A 21,858-nucleotide genomic window follows, 5' to 3' on the forward strand; every position below is an offset into this window, starting at 1 on the left:
TAAACTAGTGAATTACTATTCTAGACATAAAAGCGCAGGAGTTCAGATAGGTAAACTTGGTACTTGGGACCACTTTTGAATGGGGGTATTTAGCATAAAACTATATCAGCCAGAAGGCTATGCTATAATTTTTGTGTTTTTACTGAGCTGGGAACTAAAAATATGTGTCAATAGCCAAGCAAGATAAGAATGCCATAAACACACCCCTCGCTTTGGACTAAGAGTCCAGAAAGTTACATCCTATAAACAGGGGAATACCAAAATAAATTAGCCTATTTGTAAACAATAGATATTCTGGGTGAACTATAAAATACTGAATTTGGAACTTGGATCATCTATTATAAATTATTACTGTTCCGAATTATTACTGTTCCATATATTTGAATAACATTATCAAAGGTTCTCTGTTGGGGGATATAACATAATTCTAGACTTCAATTTTGTGTACTTATTTAAAATATTATTTGCTAAGAAATATTTAGCACAAAATCTAGACAATGTATGCATCTAGATGTTATGAATATTAATCATAAAAGCTATAGATATTAGAAGTAACTATATATATATACATATATATAAACAATGATGACTGCTACGTCCAAGGAGAAAAACTCAAATGTAAAAATTTTCAGGAAACAATCTGTAAATTTGATATCCTAGAGTCAATGTTTTAAAATTAAAATCAATAGTTCCATAAATAGACAACCAGTATATTAGACACATGAAAAAAAATTAGTGAGTTAGATGATAGATTATAAGAAATGATCCAGGATTAACTACAACATAAAGATGAGAAGCACTAGAGGGGAAATAAGAGGCAAGAACTTATGCTGAGTCTCTCTTACATACATTTTATTAGAATCCAGTAAGAGAGACAGTGGGCTAGATGCATTATTTGAAGTGACCATAGCTAAGATTATTCTGGAGATAATGAAATACAGAATTTATTAGACTACCCTACAGAAACTCATACTTTAAAAATTACCCATGAAAATCAAGAAGAAAGCTAAAATGTGAACAATCATATATTCTGGCCACATCATATTAGATATTTCAATTCCCAACATGTCTGTATTGTGGGTTCACAGAAGACCAACTGTCCCTGCAATATCAACAGGGTTTTCTACTGCAAGATCAACACAAAACTCTAAAATTCTCTTCCATGATGGTGCAGCTTTCAACACATGATGCAATTGATTGCTTTCACACTGTCTGGGCTTTAAAGAAAGTCTATGAGTCTGCCTCATATCTGCCTTTTCTATGTGCCTTAATAGTGCCTTCTTTCTTCCCATTTCATGATTGTCATGCCAAAATTCTGAGTTCTGCCTTGTCCTCCTAACCATAGTTTGTGGGCTTTCCTAACCTTTAGTCCCAAAACCTGTGGTAGGAAGGGGCAGCAAAGAGACTCTTTTCTGTCTTCAGAATTGATCAAAGACCTTGCCCACATTTAAGTCCTCTGGAAATTTTTGTCTAGCTACAGTTTGGAGAAACAGATTTTGTTTTAAATCTTCTTACTTTGCATCTTAGATCACTGGAGCTGTTACTCAAAAGACAACCAGTTGGTTGTCTATTGAGTGTTTCCATCATGTCTACTCAGAGGCAACAAACATCACGAATAAAATAAAGTGGAAGTGGGCAAGATTTAAAGTGACCAACTAAATTAACTTGTTCACCTGGCATGCCACATTGTATCAGAACCACAGGGCAGAGCTTGGGGGTTCCATAGGACAGTATTACTTAGTGAGAGAACTTCTAATCCTAACCAATAGAATCCTTGTGTTTTGCACTTGAAACAGTTCCTGTAACTGATTGAGTCTGAGCGCTGTGGCAATGAAAACTGTAGAAAGTTCTCCTTCCAAGCAACAGGCAGAGCCAACAGTAATGGTGGCAGTAGAGAAACCGAAGCTGTATGGGCATCTAGGAGCGGGCAGTATATGCAAAAGGCCAAACAGTGGTACTGGCAGTCACAGAAAAGAGCAGCTGGCACAGCGTGGGAGGAGGTGAGTCACTCAGGCCCTGGGGGAGCACAGCATGAGGGAGGGCAGAAGAAAACAGCTCCTCTGCAATTGGTAAACATCCCCCGGATGAGCAGAGTCAAACCAAGAAACACCGGAATATCCACCTCTGGCTGCATAGGCGGATTCCTGGGGCCTGCCCAGAGCTATTGCATCAGAATATCTAGAAGTAGAATCTGAACTTTTGAATTCAGTTCTTTTTAAACAGCACCTCCCAACGTTCTGAATCCTTCCTTTAGAGTCTCTTTCCACACATTGTCCTCACAGGGTAAAGTGCCCTAGGGGTCAAGGGTAACATATCGAAGAGGACTCCCCATGCTCACTTACTATACAAGTAGCCCCGGTTCTGATCATGTTCCTGAACCTCAAATCCTGTATTCTCTGCTTGGTGGGCTGCAGTACATGACACACCAATGCTAGAATCAAGGGGTTGTCAAGGGGTAGCTGACTGGATGACAAGGAGCCTGGTCATGTAGACGGGGCTGACTGTGTGATACTGGGACAAGAATAGAGAAAGAAATTGAACCGTCCCTTTCTCTCTCTCCATCTGCACTTCTGTCCTAGGATCCCAGATGTTAGGAACATTGACTTGCCTAGACTAGAGACTAAATCATTATTTTTGTCCTTTTTAGACACATGGGGTTTTGTTTATTTTAGTTTTGTTTTTGTTTTGTCTTGTCTTCCAATGTTTGTAAGAAAGAGGGAGGGGATAAGTCCTAGAGTCAAAGCCACCAATTATAAAATGAATGAATGCTTGAGTTTATTCATCTTGCTGTGACTTTGCAGTATTTTCACTTTTCCCCCGTGGCAGGTGAAGTCTTGCAGAATAAATCTTGTGTGACTAAGTGGAATTTGAACATTTTGTATTCATAGTTCATGGAGCTAATTCAGTTTATGATTCAGTTTAGGCAGTACCTGTTGAACATTTATTCTGGGTTCTCCATTATCCTACACAGTAAGAGGATCAATGACATAGCATGAAGATCCTTAAAGCGGTCACTGGATACTTTGTGGTACATAAAGAATGCAAAAATAACAGCTGTGCAAGGTTATAGGTTATTTTAAGTACTTAAGTGAGTGCTCTCTGCCTGCTAACTACAATGAGAATTTGATTCATCTTCCACAAAATCTTTTCTTCCTTTCTCTTATTACCAACTTCTAGAAGACATACACATATACAAGTCAAGGTTCAGGATGAAGCAAGAACCAATGAATAAGATGTCTCATATCAACACTGATTCAGTCTTGGGTTAAGGATTCTTTTTGCTTGTTTTTCTCTCATGTGAGCAATGAGAGAGGCACAACAATTCAAAATGTTTTTCTTTCTTTCAGAGCTGATCCATCCACAGAGCCACTGAGTCACCTATGACAAGTCCTACATTTGATGGCTTTTGAGAGGTTGGGTGTCATAAACATTTCTTCAAGGTGGAGTATTGAGCAATATAACTTGGAAGGAATTCAATTATTCACACAGTTGTTAAAATCAGACTTTTGTTTGTCCAGAATGTACTAGAGCTTCAACCTAAGGCATATGAGTCAGTAGAGACAACTACCCAGAAGCAGTATCTGTTTCACTCTGTTGTCAATGAAATCATGCCCTGGAGAGTAAAGAGCAGCAGAGGCAGGAAGCAGTGACCAAGGAGTCAGCTGGGAAGTCCCAGCTGCCCTCCTGCCCTACTTAAAAGAAGCAGAAGTGACTCAGGACCAGGAAGCTAACAGATGTTGACTTGACTAACACAGGCCTGTGCAATGCAATGTCTCAGGGCTCTTGTTTCCTCTTCTGGAGAAAAATAAGACACATTTATATATTTGGTACCAGGAGAGTATTTTTCAGCAATGATATGAGAAAAATAGGCAACTGTTTATTTTGTGAATTCAGTATTTATTCTTTTTCTTCTGCATGAAACTTGTGTATTTTTTACTTCTTAATACAGTTTAATATAACATTGCCCCTTGTAAACTAAAGCTTGAACATTTGTTACTTATTTATGAACCAGAGAGAACGCATTGTTTCTTATGTCTCTGAAGCCAGCTTTCTTCTGGAACATTTCAATCTTCAGAAGACGTACTGTCCAAAATAAACCTCCACAATTCTGGCTTTTACTGGGTAGTTGTCTGGTAACTTAGAAAGTCTTGGAATTTTCTGGAAAACCTGCCAATTTGGAAATACTCCTGCATCTATCTGTAAGAGTCCAGACATCTGGGTTACAATCTTGGTTCTATACTAAGAAATAGTGTGACTTGTTTCCCTTGCTCATGAAATCAAGTTTCAACTCATTAGGATTCTGGTCCCCCCCCATTATTATTTTATGACTCAGGACTTTAAATATAATGAAAAGCTATACCTATAATGCCTCCCCTTTCTATCTTCTATCTCACAGAAGATTAAGCTTTTTAAGAAATATCAAATATAGTATATTTTTCTTATTTCTTCTTGGGGGGCTTTCAAGTGGTACTCATGTAACTTGGGAGGTTATTCATGATAAACTCTGCCAAACAGGCAGGTGACTCACCACCACATAGGTAGGGGTAATTAGGCTCCTGCAGTAATGAGGACCACCAGGGCCACCACAGTACAGTTTAAGAAACTTTAGACTCTACTTTCTCTACTTTGTGAGTTTGGTGGTAGGGATTAAACCCAGGTACACTCTTTTCTACCTGGGTTTAATATATTTTTATTATATATTTTTGTAACATATAATATATTTTACATATTATATAATATATTTATATTATATATTATATTTCACTCTGTTGTCAATGAAATTATGCTCTGAATAACAAAGAGCAGCAGAGGCAGGAAGCAGTGACCGAAGAATCAGCTGGGAAGTTTCAGCTGCCCTCCTGCCCTACTTAAAAGGAGCCACCCTGAGATATATTTTTTCTATTACAGCTCTCTTTCAGTGTAAAAGTACTAAGATATAGCACTGGTTTCAGTAAATTTTAAAAATAATTTATAATGGAATTAAAAGCAATTCCTTTCTTACTTCATCAGGATACTGTGGCCATTAAATGAAGTCACATATTCATGAGTGTCTCCTGATTGTCAATTTATACTGATGTACAATAGACTGGATGTTTGTGTCTTACAAATTAGTAGTGTGAGAGTATTAAGAACTGGTATCTTGGGACGGCATGCATAGTATAGCAGGTAAAGCACTTGCCTTGCATGTGGCTGACTCAAGTTCAATCCCCAGTACCCAACATGGTCCCCCAAGTCTGCCAGGAGTGATTTCTGAGTGCAATGCCAGGAATAAACCCTGAGCACTGCCAGGTGTGGCCCAAAAACAAAGAAAAAAAGAAGAAATGGCATCTTCGAGGCATACTTAGCTCATTAGAGCAGAGTCCCTCAAGTACAGGATAAGTATCATTATAAAAAGGCCCCTGAGAATCTTTTTTCTTCTACCATATGAAGTGGTAAAGAAAAGATGGTGCTCTACGAACTGCATGGCAGAGCATCTCCAGACAATAAGCAAGACAGCGCCTGGATCTTTGACAGCCTCTTGAACTACAAAGTAATTTTCTGTTTCTTACAAGCCAGTCTATCTCTGTTATTTTGTTATTACAGTGTGAACAAAGACAAAATGTTGTTGTCATTACTATTCATAAATGTAAATACAAAATTAAAAATACATTACATATACATAATGTACTTTGACCAAGCACCTTCTATACACCAAACTTTGTACCCAAAGTTTTAAAAGACACTGATCCTGTTTTCCTGTAAATCATAGGAAGTGAAAAGATCAAAGGATAATACTCTTTATCCTTCTAATTTTTGATGTTTCTGAAAAGTTTTAAGCTGAATAAAATAACAAATTGTTAGGGCTATTTTTATTTCTATTTACAAGACTTATGGAACTTTTTTAAAAAAATGCCCCTGCCCCAAATCTAGAAGGAAAAAAAAAACTGAGATTCCCAAAAACTCAGCTGACTTCAGTGCTAGAAAAAGAAATAAAAGATGCTACAGTTTATTAACTCATGGGACCAAGTACAGTGGCAAGTATTTAATGGGATCTCCAGCAGTGATGAGAGAAAAATGGATGATGATAACTTCACTGTAAAGGGTAATACAAGACTGACCTTAGGCTATGAAAAATGTGTTCTGTAGTCTTGTGACTGCAAAGCCCACTACCCGCCCTTCTCAGGTTATGCTTCAATAGCGCCACACTTCCCACTTTGGGGCCTTTGATAGGACATGCTGGTTCAGATCTCTGTGAACTTTCTTATTGTGTTCTCAGCCTGGAACAAATAATTCACTATTACCCCTGCCTCTTCCTCCCTCCTTCTCTCCTTTTCCACGGGCTGCGACTTGGCATTCAAGTTCCATTCCACTCCATTTCCCGTTCAAAATTCGCCTAACTTCTCTCTCCCACCAGATCCAGTCTTTGTGAGGTGAGATAAATCAAACCTTAGGGTTTGATGGCAGAACTGTTGTTACCAAGGGATTTAGGAGAGTAGGTTGAAAGGTGGAGAGCCTATGGGCTGCGGTAGAGGTGTGCTTTTCCACTTTGGTGGTGGATGTGTATGATAATATTACATATATAAAACATATACAGGCTTATAAAGTCACATTTCCTCCATCAAATTTATAAAAGGAAAAAGAAACCACTTCATTTTCTTCTTCCACGATTGTAGTGATTCTCAACTGGAGAACAATTTTTCCCTCAGAGGCATTTGGCAATGTCTTAAGACATTTTTTAATTGAGACAACAGTATGGAGCATTTCGTGGGGGGTGGGGTTTGCACCTGGCATCTCCTGGGTAGAGATCAAGAATGCTGCTGAATGTCCTACAGTGCTCAGGACAGTGATCACAGCAAAGGAGTGTCTGGCTGGAAGTGCCACTAGCACTGAAAATCAAACACACAAACAAAACAAAACAAAACAAAACACAACTGCTTGACTCTGCATTTCTTAAAATAAAACCTCAAGCCAAAGAGATACACCAGGGTTAGGCATTTGCTTAGAAAGCAGCTGTGGGGGTCACCCTGGTTCAAATTTCAGCACTTCAATCTACACCCTGTTACCCCTGCGCTGTACTGCCAGGTAAAATCACAGATCAAGGTGTGTGACCCCACCAAAGTAAATAAATATGAAACCTCATTCAGATCTGTTTTTCCTCCCCCAAGCACAGTGCAAAGTGCTCAGTAGAAATCAAAACAATTTTTAAATTGAATTAGTTTGAAATTAATTTGAATTTTAATTTTAAAATACTACTTTACACTCCAGGATCACCCCTGGTGAAGTTTTGGGAACTATATAGGGTTCTGGAAATCTAATCAGGTTGGGCCACTTGCAAGGCAAGTACCTACCCACTGGACTATCTTTCTGGCCCCTGTTGAATTTAATTTTAACATTTAAGTGTGTAAATTGCAGGGCAACATACTACACACTGAAAGAAACTAAAAATTAACAAATAACACCTGAACTATCTAGAGGTTAGTGTGGAATAGAGGGAAATCTTCATTTAAAATTTTATTGAATAAGAAGAAAACATCCAATCCCATCAGAAAATGGGGCGAAGAAATGAACAGAAACTTTTCCAAGGAAGACATATGAATGGCCAAAAGGCACATGAAAAACTGCTCTTCATCATTAATCTTCAGAGAGATGCAGATCAAAACAACCATGAGATACTACCTCACACCACAGAGATTGGCTCACATCCAAAAGAACAAAAGCAACCACTGTTGGCAAGAATCTGGGGAGAAAGGTACCCTTCTACATTGCTGGTGGGAATGCCAGCCGGTTCAGCCCTTTTGGAAAACAATATGGACACTTCTCAAAAAATTAGAAATTGAGCTCCTGTTTGACCCAGCAATACCACTGCTGGGAATATATCCCAGAGAAGCAAAACAATATAGTCGAAATGACATCTGCACTTATATGTTCATTGCAGCACTGTCTACAATAACCAGAATCTGGAAAAAACCTGAGTGCCCGAGAACAGACGATGGGTTAAAGAAGCTTTGGTACATCTATACAATGGAATACTATGCAGCTGTTAGAAAAGATGAAGTCATGAACTTTACATATAAGTGGTTCAACGTGGAAAACATCATGCTAAGTGAAATGAGTCAGAAAGAGAGAGATAAACATAGATTGCATTCATCTGTGGAACATAAAATAATAGAGTAGGAGACTAACACCCAAGAATAGTAGAAATAAGTACCAGGAGGTTGGCTTCATGACTTGGAAGCTGGCCTCACATGCTGGGGCAAAGTTAGCCCAGATAGAGAAGGGAACACCAAGTAAAATGTGGTTGGAGATCCGGCGAGGGAAGGGAGATGTGTGGTGAAAGTAGACTAGAGAACAAACACGATGGCCACTCAATACCTCTATTGCAAACCACAGCACCCAAAAGGAGAAAGAGAACAAAAGGGAATACCCTGCCACAGAGCGGGGTGGGGTGGGGGATGGGATTGGGGGGTGGGAGGGACACTGGGTTCATTGGTGACGGAGAATGGACACTGGTAGAGGGATGGGTGCTCGAACATTCTATAAGGGAAACACAAGCACAAAAATGTGTAAATCTGTAACTGTACCCTCACGGTGATTCAATAATTCAGAAATAAAATTTAAAAAAAGATTAATAATACAAAGTATCTGTATGACACTGACCTAATGGTAAACAACATTTTAGTGGGTGCTTAAAAATGTGCCCAGTGTCAAGAACAGAGCGTAAAGGGATATACATGATAACATTCCAGTATCTGTATTGCAAACCATAATGCTCAAAGGGAAAGGGAGGGGGAGAGAGAGATAGAGAGAGAGAGACAGAGACAGACAGACAGAGACAGACAGACAGAAAGAAGGAAAGAGAGGTGATAGAGTTGCTAGGTTGGAGGTGTGTGGGAGGGGGAGGGAAACTGTGGACATCGGGTGCTGGGAAATGACACTGGTGGAGGGTGTTGGAACATTGTATGACTGGAACCCAGTCATTTTTGTATGAAATTACAAACATTACAAACAGTTTTGTGATGCTCTATCTCACTGATTCAATAGAAAATAATAAATAAATAAATTTTTTAAAATTAAAAAAAAATAATTTTATTAAATTATTTTATTTCCTTTGATATGATACTGAAGTTTTTCATGGAGGAGAGGTCTTTCATTTAGGTGTGTGTTTGTGATTCTTAAAGTATCTTTAATATTTATGTGATCTTGTCATTTCTGATGTCTGACCAGCACAGCTGTACATGACATCTTTTATGCAGTTATCCTCAAGCTTCGACTGGCTTTTATCCTCATAATTTCTCCTTTAACTTGTCTTGAGTTGAACCAGAGAATTTGAATTTCTAACAAGCTCCGAGGTTATGCTGCTTAAACTACTAGTCTTCTGGCCATATATATGAGACCTATTCTTTAAGGACAATCAGTCAGGTAACACCTGACTTGAAAACAATGTTCAGTCTTCATTTGGCTAAAATAGTAATCCCTAGGACTTTCAAAGAAAACTATGTCAGATTTTCCCGAGGTAGGAAGGGTTCAAACATAAGCTGAATGTCAGACCCATTTCCATTATACCCAATGACCTTGGTGATTAATTCTTCTTCTTTTTTTTAAATTTGGTTTTGGGCCACATTCAGTGGGTTATTCCTGCATCTGTATTCAAGAATCACTCCTAGTGATGCTCAGGGGACCATATGGGATGTCAGAAATAAAACCCGGGTCAGCCATATTCAAGGCTAGTGCGTTGCATAATCTATTTTTGCTCCATCCACAAAGGATTAATTATTTATGGAAAATGCATGAAAATTGAACCTTACTTCTGAAGATCTTTTTTATAATTATGATTAGAGTAATATTTTTGTCAGTGTATTAAACACAGGGCTCTGAATCTAGAATTGATATCATAGACATAAAACAGTTCAAATACATCAATTTCTTATTTGTACAGTAGCTTTAGGTCACTTAATTCCAATGTTTCTATTTAATGATTCCTATAATATTTTCTCTCTTGGCCCCTGGGCAATTTCCAATCAATTTTTAAGTGTCTTCTTGTCTGTGTCATGTTATAATTCTAATTTTGATCTTCAGAGACTCTCCTTCAGTCTCTCATTGGCATGTCTTCAATCATTTCTAAAAGTTCTCACAAAAGGTTAACTATGTTTATGCATCATAAAATTCTAAACTTTGACTTAAAAATAAATGTTAAAAATACTTATGAATAGCTTCAATGGCCGCTGCCATGTTGGCTCACTCAGCAGTGCTGCTCTACCCATTCACAACTAAATCTCCAAGGACACACAAGCCAAGCAATTAAAACTCAAGGAAACACCATTCCCATGGGTGAAAACTCGGGGTGCCCTGGAGGTGGGAAAGTCAAGTGCCTGCCCTGCTGAAATCCCAGCAGCCACAACCGTACTCCACCCCTGCAACCATGCTAAGGGCTCAACTCCACCACTTCCCGAGTATTCTCTGCATAGACACTGAACTGAGTAAGTTCAGGTATACCCCAGTGCTCAACCTGTGAACTCTGGTGTCTTCTCAGAGTTGGGGTAGGCAGTTTCCCTCATCCGTAGTTCTGGAAGCCCCAGCAACCATCCCCACCTCTGATATCTGCAGCCTGTCAGTCCATTGGCCCAGACCACAAATCCTGAAGTCTCTGGACTGTGTGACTGCATACGCAGCCTTCTGAAACCTCCTAATTCCTCAATACTGAAACTCCAGTAGGAGAACACTAAATTGGAAGGCAATGTTAATTCTCCCAATTCATGAAAAGGGGATATCTTTCCATTTCCTCATGTCCTCTTTTCTTTCTTGAAGTAGTCATTTGTATTTTTCTTTGTACAAGTCCTTTACCTCCTTAGTTAAGCTGATTCCGAGGTACTTGATTTTCTGAGGCATGATTGTGAACGAGATTCCTTTCATCATGTCACTTTCTGCTCTCTTATTATTTGCATATAGGGAAGCCATGGACTTTGGGGTATTGATTTTATAGCCTGCAACTTTACTGTATAGGCCTGTTGTTTCTAGGAGTTTCTTGGTAGAGGTTTTAGGGTTCTCTAAGTATGGTATATCATCTGCGAATAGTGAGAGCTTGATTTCTTCTTTTCCTACCTGAATGCCCTTAATATCTTTTTCTTGTCTAACCACTATTGCAAGTACTACCAGTACTATATTGAACAGAAGTGGAGAGAATGAGCATCCTTGTCTTGTCCCTGATCTTAGAAGGAAGGCTCTTAGTTTTTCCCGATTGAGGATGATGCTTGCCATAGGCTTGTGGTAGATGGCTTTGACTATATTGGAGAAAGCCCCTTCTATACCCATTTTGGCAAGAGTTTTCATCATAAATGGGTGCTGAATCTTGTAAAATGCTTTCTCTGCATATGTTGATATAATTATATGGTTTTTATCTTTTCTTTTGTTGATATAATGGATTATGTTGATTGATTTCTGAGCGTTAAACCATCCTTTCATCCCCATGATGAACCCCACTTGGTCATGGTGTATGATCTTTTTGATGAGTTGTTGTATTCTATTCGCTAATATTTTGTTGAGAATCTTTGCATCCATGTTCATTAGGAATATTGGCCTGTAGTTTTCTTTTTTGTGGTGTCTTTGTTTGCTTTTTGGTATTAGAGAGATATGAGCCTCATAGAAACTGTTTGGGATGGAATACTATGCAGCTGTTAGAAAAGATGAAGTCATGAAATTTACATATAAGTGCATCAACATGGAAAGTATCATGTTAAGTGAAATTAGTCAGGAAGAGAGAGACAGGCATAAAAAGATTGCACTTATCTGTGGAATCTAAAGTAACAAAATGGGAGAATAACACCCAAGAGTAGTAGAGATAAGGACCAGGAGGTCTCCCCCAAAGCTTGGAAACTGGCCTCACATGCTCGGGGAAAAGGCAGCTCAGATAGAAAAGGGAGCACCAAGTAGAGGATGTTGGGAGGACCCATTCGGGTTGAAAGATGCATGCTGAAAGTAGACTATAGACCGAACATGAAGGCCACTCAATACCTCTATTGCACACTGCAACACTCAAAAGGAGAGAGAATAAAAGGGAATTCCCTGATGCAGAGGCAGGGTGGGTTGGTGGGGGATGGGGTGGGGGTGATGGGAGGGATACTGGGAACATTGGTGGAGGAGAATGGGCACTGGTGGAGGGATGGGTAAATGATCACTGTACGACTGAAATGCAAATATGAAAGTTCATAAGTCTGTACCTCATGGTGATTCACCTATAACAAATTTTAAAAAAAAGAAGGTAAAGAAACACAGAAGCCTGCGAAACTCAACAAACAAAACTAGAAACACAAAAAACTCAACTAGCAACAGACAGCTTAATAAATCCTGAGACAAGGACTTAAAAACCCAATGATGAGATACATTGATTTTCACATAAAAATTAATTTTAATGCTTATTAATTTTAATATTGGAGATTTATCTAATCAATTTCAACTCTAGAATGGTATCAACAGTTGTGGCTTTTGTTTCTATTAAGATACATTTTTAAAATGCTTGTGAAGTTCCTAAATGTCCATGATTCCAGAGGCCGACTAACTACTTTCAGCACCCAGCATCTTCTTGAAGAAATGCCTCTATACTGTGAACTAAGTTATGGCCCCATGCCACCCTGGGAGGGGAAAGGTTTTTCTCTCTTGGCCTTTGCTTTCCCTGATGGCGGTATGGCGACCGCCATCTTATAAGGCCCACTAAACAGAGGTACAAGCTTGCAGTGATGCTATTTCTGGCAGAATTCTCTCTGGATTTAATCACTAAAATACCAGAAATCCAAAACCTCACATGCTCTTCATTCTCAGCAATGTAAAACAAATTATCAAATGATGCCTTTTCAGCAGGTCTGATTGTTGGGGGGAAATTCCAGATAATAATAGTGAGTTTCCTGTTGAAATATTGACGTAATCAAAGTAAAGAGAAAGTAAAGTGAAAATCATCAGCCACATAGGTGGGGGGCGGGGGATGGGTGGGATGGGAGGTATACTGGGTTTCTTGGTGGTTGAACATGTGCACTGGTGAAGGGATGGGTGTTTGATCATTGTATAACTGAGACTTAAGCCTGAAAGCTTTGTAACTTTTCACATGGTGATTTAATTTTTTAAAAAAGGAAAAATATAAAATGCTTATGAATATATAAAGCACAATCCACAGTTCAAAAGCTGACATGTTGGGACCAGGAGATAATGCAGTTGCTATGGTGCATGCCCAGCTTGTACCCCACTCTGTTTTTATTCCAGTGCTTTGTGATATCCCAGGCAGCATTGCTATTCAACATATTCCTTCATCCAGATTTTCCAGCATAAAAAGGAGGCCTTAGAACTCATTCCTGGTCATCACATCTGGCCTTGGTCCTGGTACTGCTGGAAAACCACCGACATGCTCCTTCCACTGTTTTTTGCTCCCCAAAATATTTCCCAGCCAGAATGCTCAAAGAGAGTGGTTGGTGGAATAAAATAACCTGTTTGTTATTCCCTTCTTGGGGATTCTCAGAAATATTGAACAGCTGTAGGGACAGCTGGAAAGCATCAGGGTATTAGGGCTTATGCTTGCAAAGGTAATAATAGCTTTACTATTTTTCCTTTCTCCTCATACACCCAGACTAGAGCCTTGTTCTTTTGTTTGCTTGTATTATTATTGTTATTATTATCGTAATTATTATTATTTCTTTGTGTTATGTTTTGAGGCAGAGTGGCTGGTTTCTAATACCAGCAGTCACGCTACACTCCACTTTCATTTCCATAGACCCTTTGACATTACCTGAATATGATTTGTGCAACTGTACATTTTCATATCATTTTTAGGTTCTATCAGAACTCCACTGACAGAAATGTCATTTCTTTCTTTTTGCCCTTCCTACCACACCAGTAGTGCTCATTGCTATTCCTGGCTCTGTGCTCAGTGATCACTCCTGCTGCTTGGGGGACTATAATGCAGCGCCAAATATCTAACCGTAGTTGGCGGATATGCGAGGCAAATAACGTTCCCTTTTCTGACACAAAATAGATCACTTTTTAAAGCCAGTTACCTTCCAGCCAGGAAGATACTCTTTCCAGAAATTAATCCTGGCAACTTGATCATGATTTCTAACTTGCTTATTTATAATAATAATAATAAATATTTTATTTAAGTAAAACTCTTTTTTTTAAAATTTATAAATCCACCTCTAATACATGCAATCTCAATCCTAGACATTCATGTCTGACCTCTAATTGTGAACTACGCAGAAGTTGCTTATTTTTTTTGTTTTTCAGAGTTTCTTTTGGAATTAGTGAATAAAAACATATACTCACACAAGAGCAGTGACATCAGTCTTTAGGCCACCGAAATATTCAATGCTCAGCCGTGAATATAAAAAGACTTCTTCATGGGAGAACTATAATTTGAAGAAATATGTTATGGTCGGAGAGATTGTCAAAAGATAGATGCTTGCCTCGTATATAACCAACCCTAATTCAATTCCTGGAACCACATATATCCCCCAACCTCTGCTGGAAATGATCCCTGAACAAAGAGCCAACAGTAAGCCCTGAGAAATGCTGGGTGCACCATACCCCCCAAATAAAATTAAAAAATAAGAAATATCTTAATTATTAGTAGTTAAAATTTTGGGAAAAATCCATGATCATTCAGTTCAAACTGATAGAGTATTAATGCCAAGAATGCCCATCAACATGACTAGAATTTAAATTAGACATTCATCAAAAAATAAAGAATGGTAAGAAAGTCATAAAATTAAGTGCATTTATTTTTCTATATACAGGACTGGAGCAACAGCACAGCGGGTAGGGTGGTTGCCTTGCACGCGGCTGACCAGGGTTCAATTCCTCCATCCCTCTTGGAGAGCCCGGCAAGCTACCAAGAGTATCACACCTGCACAGCAGAGCCTGGGAAGCTCTCCATGGCATAGTCAATATGCCAAAAACAGTAACAACAAGTCTCACAATGGAGACATTACTGGTGCCCACTTGAGCAAATCGATGAACAACGGGATGACAGTGCTACAGTACAATAAAAATGAAACTATCTTCTTTGTCTGGAAAACATCATAGACATGTTATTTATGATAGGCACCCCAGTCTTCCCCTAACCCATTTTGTTTTCATATCTTGGGTTTAAATAGTTTCCTTCTGCTACTAAGTCACATGTAAATATTGACCATGGTCTAACTAATCCATAAACTCAGACTTTAATTAAGAAGCAGACTTTATTTTGGTTATTTCCATGAGATATCATTGAATATGAGAGATAGCTATGTTTCTATAGCTCAATAGGCCATACATAAACTATGCATTGGAAGGTAATTTACCACTTTGCTTTAAATTCCCTAGTCTTACTGTGTGACTTCTTACTATTTTACTAATCTGGTCTTACTAGTGACCCCTCTTTCAAAGAAATACTGAACAAACTTAAAATATTTCAGGTGACTAAATGTGGAAAAGAGTTCTTAAAACAGTTTATAGTGAATAAAATATTATTTGTTGTACAATTTTAGAGTCTATGGTCATTGGATTCACTAAATCATTTAATTTTATGGTTGTACTTTGACTTTATAGGTCATATCAAAATGACACAAGAAAAGGTCCCCTTACCTTAATATATAATTATATGTATCTTTCTTCTCATATATTACAATAAAAGAGTAGTTACACTTTGCATTATTTGTTTGACCTGTAAGTAGTCAGGTAGGTAAACCTCCCAGTGAAAAAAATAATGTTAAAAAAAGTTCTCATTACAAGAAAAAAGTATATAAGTATGTATGGTAATGTTGTTAACTAAACTTATTGGTGAGAATTTCACAATATAGATGTATATCAAATCATTATACTGTGCACATTAAAATAATACAGTGTTATAAGTAAATTATAGCTCTATAAGCCTAGAAAACAGTGACTATAGATTTTTGACCCCTATGAATAATGGGTTTAAACTCCATTAATTTTTTCTGTTTTTAAATAAGAAAAACACCCTAGGACAGTAGAGAAAAGGGCCAGGAAGATTGCTCCACAGTTGTAAGCCATCGTCATGAGCTGGGGGAGAAGGCAGCTGGGATAGAGAAGGGATCACTAAGTCAATGATTGTTGGAGGTATCACTCGGGATGGGAGATGTGTGCTGAAAATAGATAAAGGACCAAACATGATGGCCTCTCAGTATCTGTATTCCAAACCATAATACCCAAAAGTAGAGAGAGAGTAAGAAGTAAGTTTTCTGCCACAGAGGCAGGGATTGGGATGGGGTGGGGGTGGTGGGAGGGATACTGGGGACATTTGTGATGGAAAATGTACACTGGTGGAGGGATTGGTGTTTGATCATTGTAAGACTGAAACTCAATCATGAAATCTTTGTAACTGTATTTCACGATCATTAAATTTTTTAAAAAATTTAAATAAAGAATGAAAAATAAAAAATAAAAGAGTAGATAATATATATATTCCAAAAAGAAAATAAATCAAAATAAAATAAGAAAAGCAATGTATATGGAACAGAAAAAAAATCACTGAGGTAGAAGTCAAGCCAAACATGTGCAAGATCAGGGATTCAATCCCTCACACTACATGCCTCCCTGCCCCCAGCACTCCTAGGCTGGCTCCATAAACAACAAAACAATAATAGCAATAAAAACAATGCAAGTGAGATTTCTACCTATTGTCCTGGGTAAAAGCAGAGTCTGGTTGTATTCTAGTAGCTAAGTAAATCTGCACATGTCCTATTAAACAGAGAGGTTCCTTGAGATGGAGGTAACTTGTTGTGCATAAGGATGCAGCCCCTTAATTCTAGCTAATATTTAAACTGAAATTTTATTTTTCCCACATTATTTATACACTGTGGTTTATAAAGGTGTTTATGATGATTTGTTATGGGCATTCAATATTCTTTTTTTTTCTTACATTTTATTTATTTATTTGTTTGTTTTTATTTTTTTATTTATTTATTTTTTTATTTTTAATTAGAGAATCACCGTGAGGGTACAGTTACAGATTTATACACTTTTGTGCTTATACTTCCCTCATACAAAGTTTGGGAACCCATCCCTTCACCAGTGCCCATTCTCCACCACCCGTAAACCCAGTGTCCCTCCCACCCTCCCCAATCCCATCTCCCCCCCACCCCACCCTGCCACTGTGGCAAGGCATTCCCTTCTGTTTTCTCTCTCTAATTAGCTGTTGTGGTTTGCAATAAAGGTGTTGAGTGGCCGCTGTGCTCAGTCTCTAGCCCTCATTCAGCCCGCAACTCCCTTCCCCCACATGGCCTTCGACTACAATGTAGTTGGTGATCGCTTCTCTGAGTTGACCTTTCCCCGGAACGTGAGGCCAGCCTCGAAGCCATGGAGTCAACCTCCTGGTACTTATTTCTACAGTTCTTGGGTGTTAGTCTCCCACTCTGTTATTCTATATACCATAGATGAGTGCAATCTTTCTATGTCTGTCTCTCTCTTTCTGACTCATTTCACTCAGCATGAAACTTTTCATGGGCATTCAATATTCTAACACCAATCCCACCACTACTGTGACCTTCCCTCCACCATTGTCCCCATTTTCCCAATCCCCTCAAGCCTGCCCTCAAGCAGGCCCCAAATAATTTATTTCATATTGCTTGTTACCACTAAATGGCTAATGGAATTATCAAAAAAGACTTCAGTAATGGAAAACTTGTGAAAATTTTTGTAATTCACCGTGGCACACTAATCTTTGTCTGAGGGTTTACTAAACTATTGTTGCTAGTTGACCATTCTGTGCTAATGTTTTTGTTGATTGAGCTTAGTTAATTTCTACATTACATCTCCATCATGCTCCTGCTGGGATGTTACTATTATAGTGTTTGGAGACATTGCATGACCATGAATGCAGCTGTGTGTTCAGAAAATCCAGAATACTTAACTGGGCAGTGAGCTTACATGGCAGTGGTGGTGGAAAAATAGTGTGTCTGACAGGACATCCGGAAGTACAGTGATGGCTTGGAAGAGGTCACCTACCCCCACTCCAAGAAGGCTCAGAGTTCTCAGCTTTAAAAAAATGTGCCTGAAAATTTGTACACTTTGGTACATCTGCAGATCTCAGTCATGAGGTCATGGAGTCCTCCTATGGGAGGTAGAGCTATTGGGGTGTGAGTGCAGCTTCCAGGGCTTTGACAGGGCAGGAACTTGGAACTAAACTGAAATTTTTAAGAATTAGAACTTTCTGTGGGTAGCTGCTGTTGCAGAGATAGTGGTAGTGCCTAAATGTTTGAAGGAGAACTGATTTAAGCAATATACTCAATACTAGCAGTTCATCTAATATAAACACTTGAGAACAGCAGGTGTACTGAAAATATAAAGGTGAAGTAAAATGTGTGGTTCCTGAGGTACCAACATGAGGCTTGGTCAAAGACTCAGACCCATCGGAGCATCATGACATTCCCACCAATAGTGAAGGAGGGTTCTTTTGCACCACCTCCCCACGAACACTGGTGGTTTCCAGTCTTTTATTATATGCTATTCTCTCACTGGTGCAAAATAATAGCTTTGAATTTTATGACTTCAAATTATACTATAAAGCTATAGTAATCAAAACTGTGTAGTACAGAAATAACAGACTCTGGGGCCAATGGAATAAAATTGAAACTTCAGAGATAAACCCTCAGAGATATGGAGTTAATATATAACTGGGTACTTGATGTGGAGCAAGGAAAGCGTCTTTAACAAATGATGGTAGGAAAACTAGATGGTTACGTGTATATATATATATATATGTATATATACATATACATTTGTATTTTATACCATATACAAAAGTTAATTTGAAATGGATTGGTGACCTTGAGATTAGATCAGTATCCATTAAAAATTCATTAAAAAAATATAAGAACTATAGGATGTGGACCTGAGGTTTTTATTTATTTATTTTTTGGACCTGAGGTTTTTAAATGATTTGATTAGTTGGCAAAGATAACAAAAATAATATTACACAGTTATAAGGAAAGAGGAAATCTTGCAGTTTGCTGCAACTTGGATGGACCAGAGGGCATTCTGATCAGTGAAATAAGTCAGAGGAGAAAAACAAATACGGATGGTTTCCTTATATGTTGTATATAAAGAAACAAAAGAAATGTAATGGAAAATATTGATGGATGTCAATTCTTTGGGTTTTGAGCACAAGCTAAAGTTAACTACTAGTGTGGTGAGAGAAGAAGAGGAAGAGACAGACTGAAAATGACACAAAGACAGTGACAAACAGTATTAGGCACTTTGATAATGGCGGGGGGGTTGGTAATCTAGTACAGCAAAACCATACAAGTCATCACTACTTTAATAATGTTACCTAATACAATTTTTAAAGCAGATAAATATCCCTGCTACTAACTCTTAAACTTCTAGGATGTTTGGTTTCTCCTTACCAGGAAAATGCAGTTCAGCTATTAAATTATCAAGTAGGAAACTTGGGAACTAGTACTTATCACAAAAACAAAAATAATCAATTTCAGTTTTGCATTTCTTTGCATACTTTTGCAAGACCAGAAAAGAGAAGCAAAAAGAACACTCCATAAGTTCATATTAGAATACCCACTCACATATATTTCTTAAAAACTCATACATTAAATGTCTAGAGATATTTTTATGCAGCATGCTTAAGATTAAACTCCATAGGAATGACAAGTCTTAAATTCTACCTCCAGGGGCTAGGGTCTCTGTGAAATGACTCAGACTTTCTGTTTTTATTAGGAGAGAGAACGCATAGCAGTAGATCTTATTTTTGTTTTCTCTAAACCTACTTACCTATAAGCCAAGATTATACAAAGGCTGTGGTTATGAGATGGTTGGATTTTCTCTGGAGTGGAGCGATAGCACAGTGGGTAGGGCGTTTGCTTTGCATGCGGCCAACCCGGGTTCAATTCCTCCGTCCCTCTTGGAGAGTCTGGCAAGCTACCGAGAGTATCCCACCTGCATGGCAGAGCCTGGCAAGCTCCCCGTGGCATAGTCAATATGCCAAAAACAGTAACAACAAGTTTCACAATGGAGATGTTACTGGAGCCCGCTCGAGCAAATTGATGAACAACTGGACAACAGTGCTACAGTGTTACAGATTTTCTCTATTTTAAGTGACAAGATATGCTATTTTATTTTAAATTTTATTTAAAAATACTATCCAGTTTTTAAAAAGTATTTTGGGAATTTATTTTCAAGTCCACTAAGTTTGGTGCTTTTACCAACCATGGATAAAATTTGGGGAAATCTATTGCAAGCATGTCATAAATGGTGGCTTAAACAAAAATCCCCCTTTAAAATCTTGCAGTACACTACATTTCATTGTGTATTATGAATTTTACATATTTAACTTGGACTCTCTCCTCTAGCTCCTCTATCCCACTTGACTCCCACACCCATCTGAAAGATAAAAATATGTGAATGCTATCTTTGTCAACTCAGACTTTTCGAGAATAATAGCAACAGCTCTAAGAATCTTCCATGTAATTAACTACCCTGTGACATCATTTAACTCTTGTGAGTCATATTTGGTAGTACTTCAGAACTTACAATACTTTCTCATTTGAGTCTTACACACCCGGTTGAGAAAGATAAAGGAGGAATTGTTACTGCTCCTGTTACACGATGGAGAAACTGAGCTCAGAGGCCAAGGGCTGCCTGCAGTGGGTCTGAGAGTAAGGGAAAGGTCTGCATTGCCTGACTCACTACTTTTATTCATTTGCAACTATTATATAATTTTCACAAATCCATCCTCAAGCGTATCCAATGTTTCATCTTTCTCATGAAACAGCTTTCTCATGAAACACAAATCTTTCCTTTATTTTAAGAGTTATTAAGAATATGCTTGTAATTCCACAGATATGTTTGGATTTCACAGTTTGTATTTCATTAGCTCTTTAAGACTTTATCTAAGGACTTTTTGTATATTATTTCTGTAAATATAGTGCCTTGAACATAATAAGCATTTGGAACTGCTGTTAAGCATTTGACAAAGAGCTATAAATCAGGACTGGTTCTGATTTAAGGAGACCCGTCATCATATCTCTTAACAAAGTAAACAAAGCTTCATAGTTATTCTCTAATCACTGTATCACTGTCATCCCGTTGATCATCAATTTGCTCGAGCAGGCCCAGTGACGTCTCCATTCATCCTAGCCCTGAGATTTTTGCAGCCTCTCTTTACTCATCCTTCCCAATGGTGCCACATTATAGGCTCTTCAGGGTCAGGGGAATGAGACCCATCATTGTTACTGTATTTGGCATATGAATACGCCACAGGGAGCTTGCCAAGCTCTCCCCTGTTCAGGCAGTAAACTCTTGGAAGCTTTCCAGGTTCACCAAGAGGGAGAACTAGGCAATCAAATGTCCGAACTAGGCTTCTGGGAGCTTGGTTTAATAGTCTCAGGATGTTCTCTAATCACTTGTATCACTTGTATCACTTGTAGTCCCACAGATCTATTTGCTCTAACGGGCGCCAGTAACGTCTCCGTTTGTTCCTGTCACATGCTAGTGCAGCCCAATGATATCTGCTTGCTCCAGGGACAGGAAGAGCATCAAATTGTTCATTCAGGGATTTGACGAAGGAATCTGACCATCTATTTGGTGGGTGGCCGCGAGGTCTTCTGACATCCCGTGGGATCCAGTCGGTAACAGCTCTAGTCCAGCGGTCGTCTCTGAATCACATTACATGACCAGCCCATCTGATTTTCGATGCCTTGCAAACAAGGCAGCATCCCTGATTTTGAACCGTTGACAGAGGTCAGAACTCCGGATTCCTTCTCTCACTTGATTGACACATGATATTCCCAGCATAGCTCTTTCGATTCCTCTATGGGATACCCTAAGAGCATTCTCAAACTGTTTGCGTAGGGCCCAGGTCTCTGAGGCATATGTTAGTGCAGGAAGAAC

The sequence above is a fragment of the Sorex araneus genome, chromosome 1 (genome assembly GCF_027595985.1).
Source record: "Sorex araneus isolate mSorAra2 chromosome 1, mSorAra2.pri, whole genome shotgun sequence".
NCBI classification, from domain to species: Eukaryota; Metazoa; Chordata; class Mammalia; order Eulipotyphla; family Soricidae; genus Sorex; species Sorex araneus.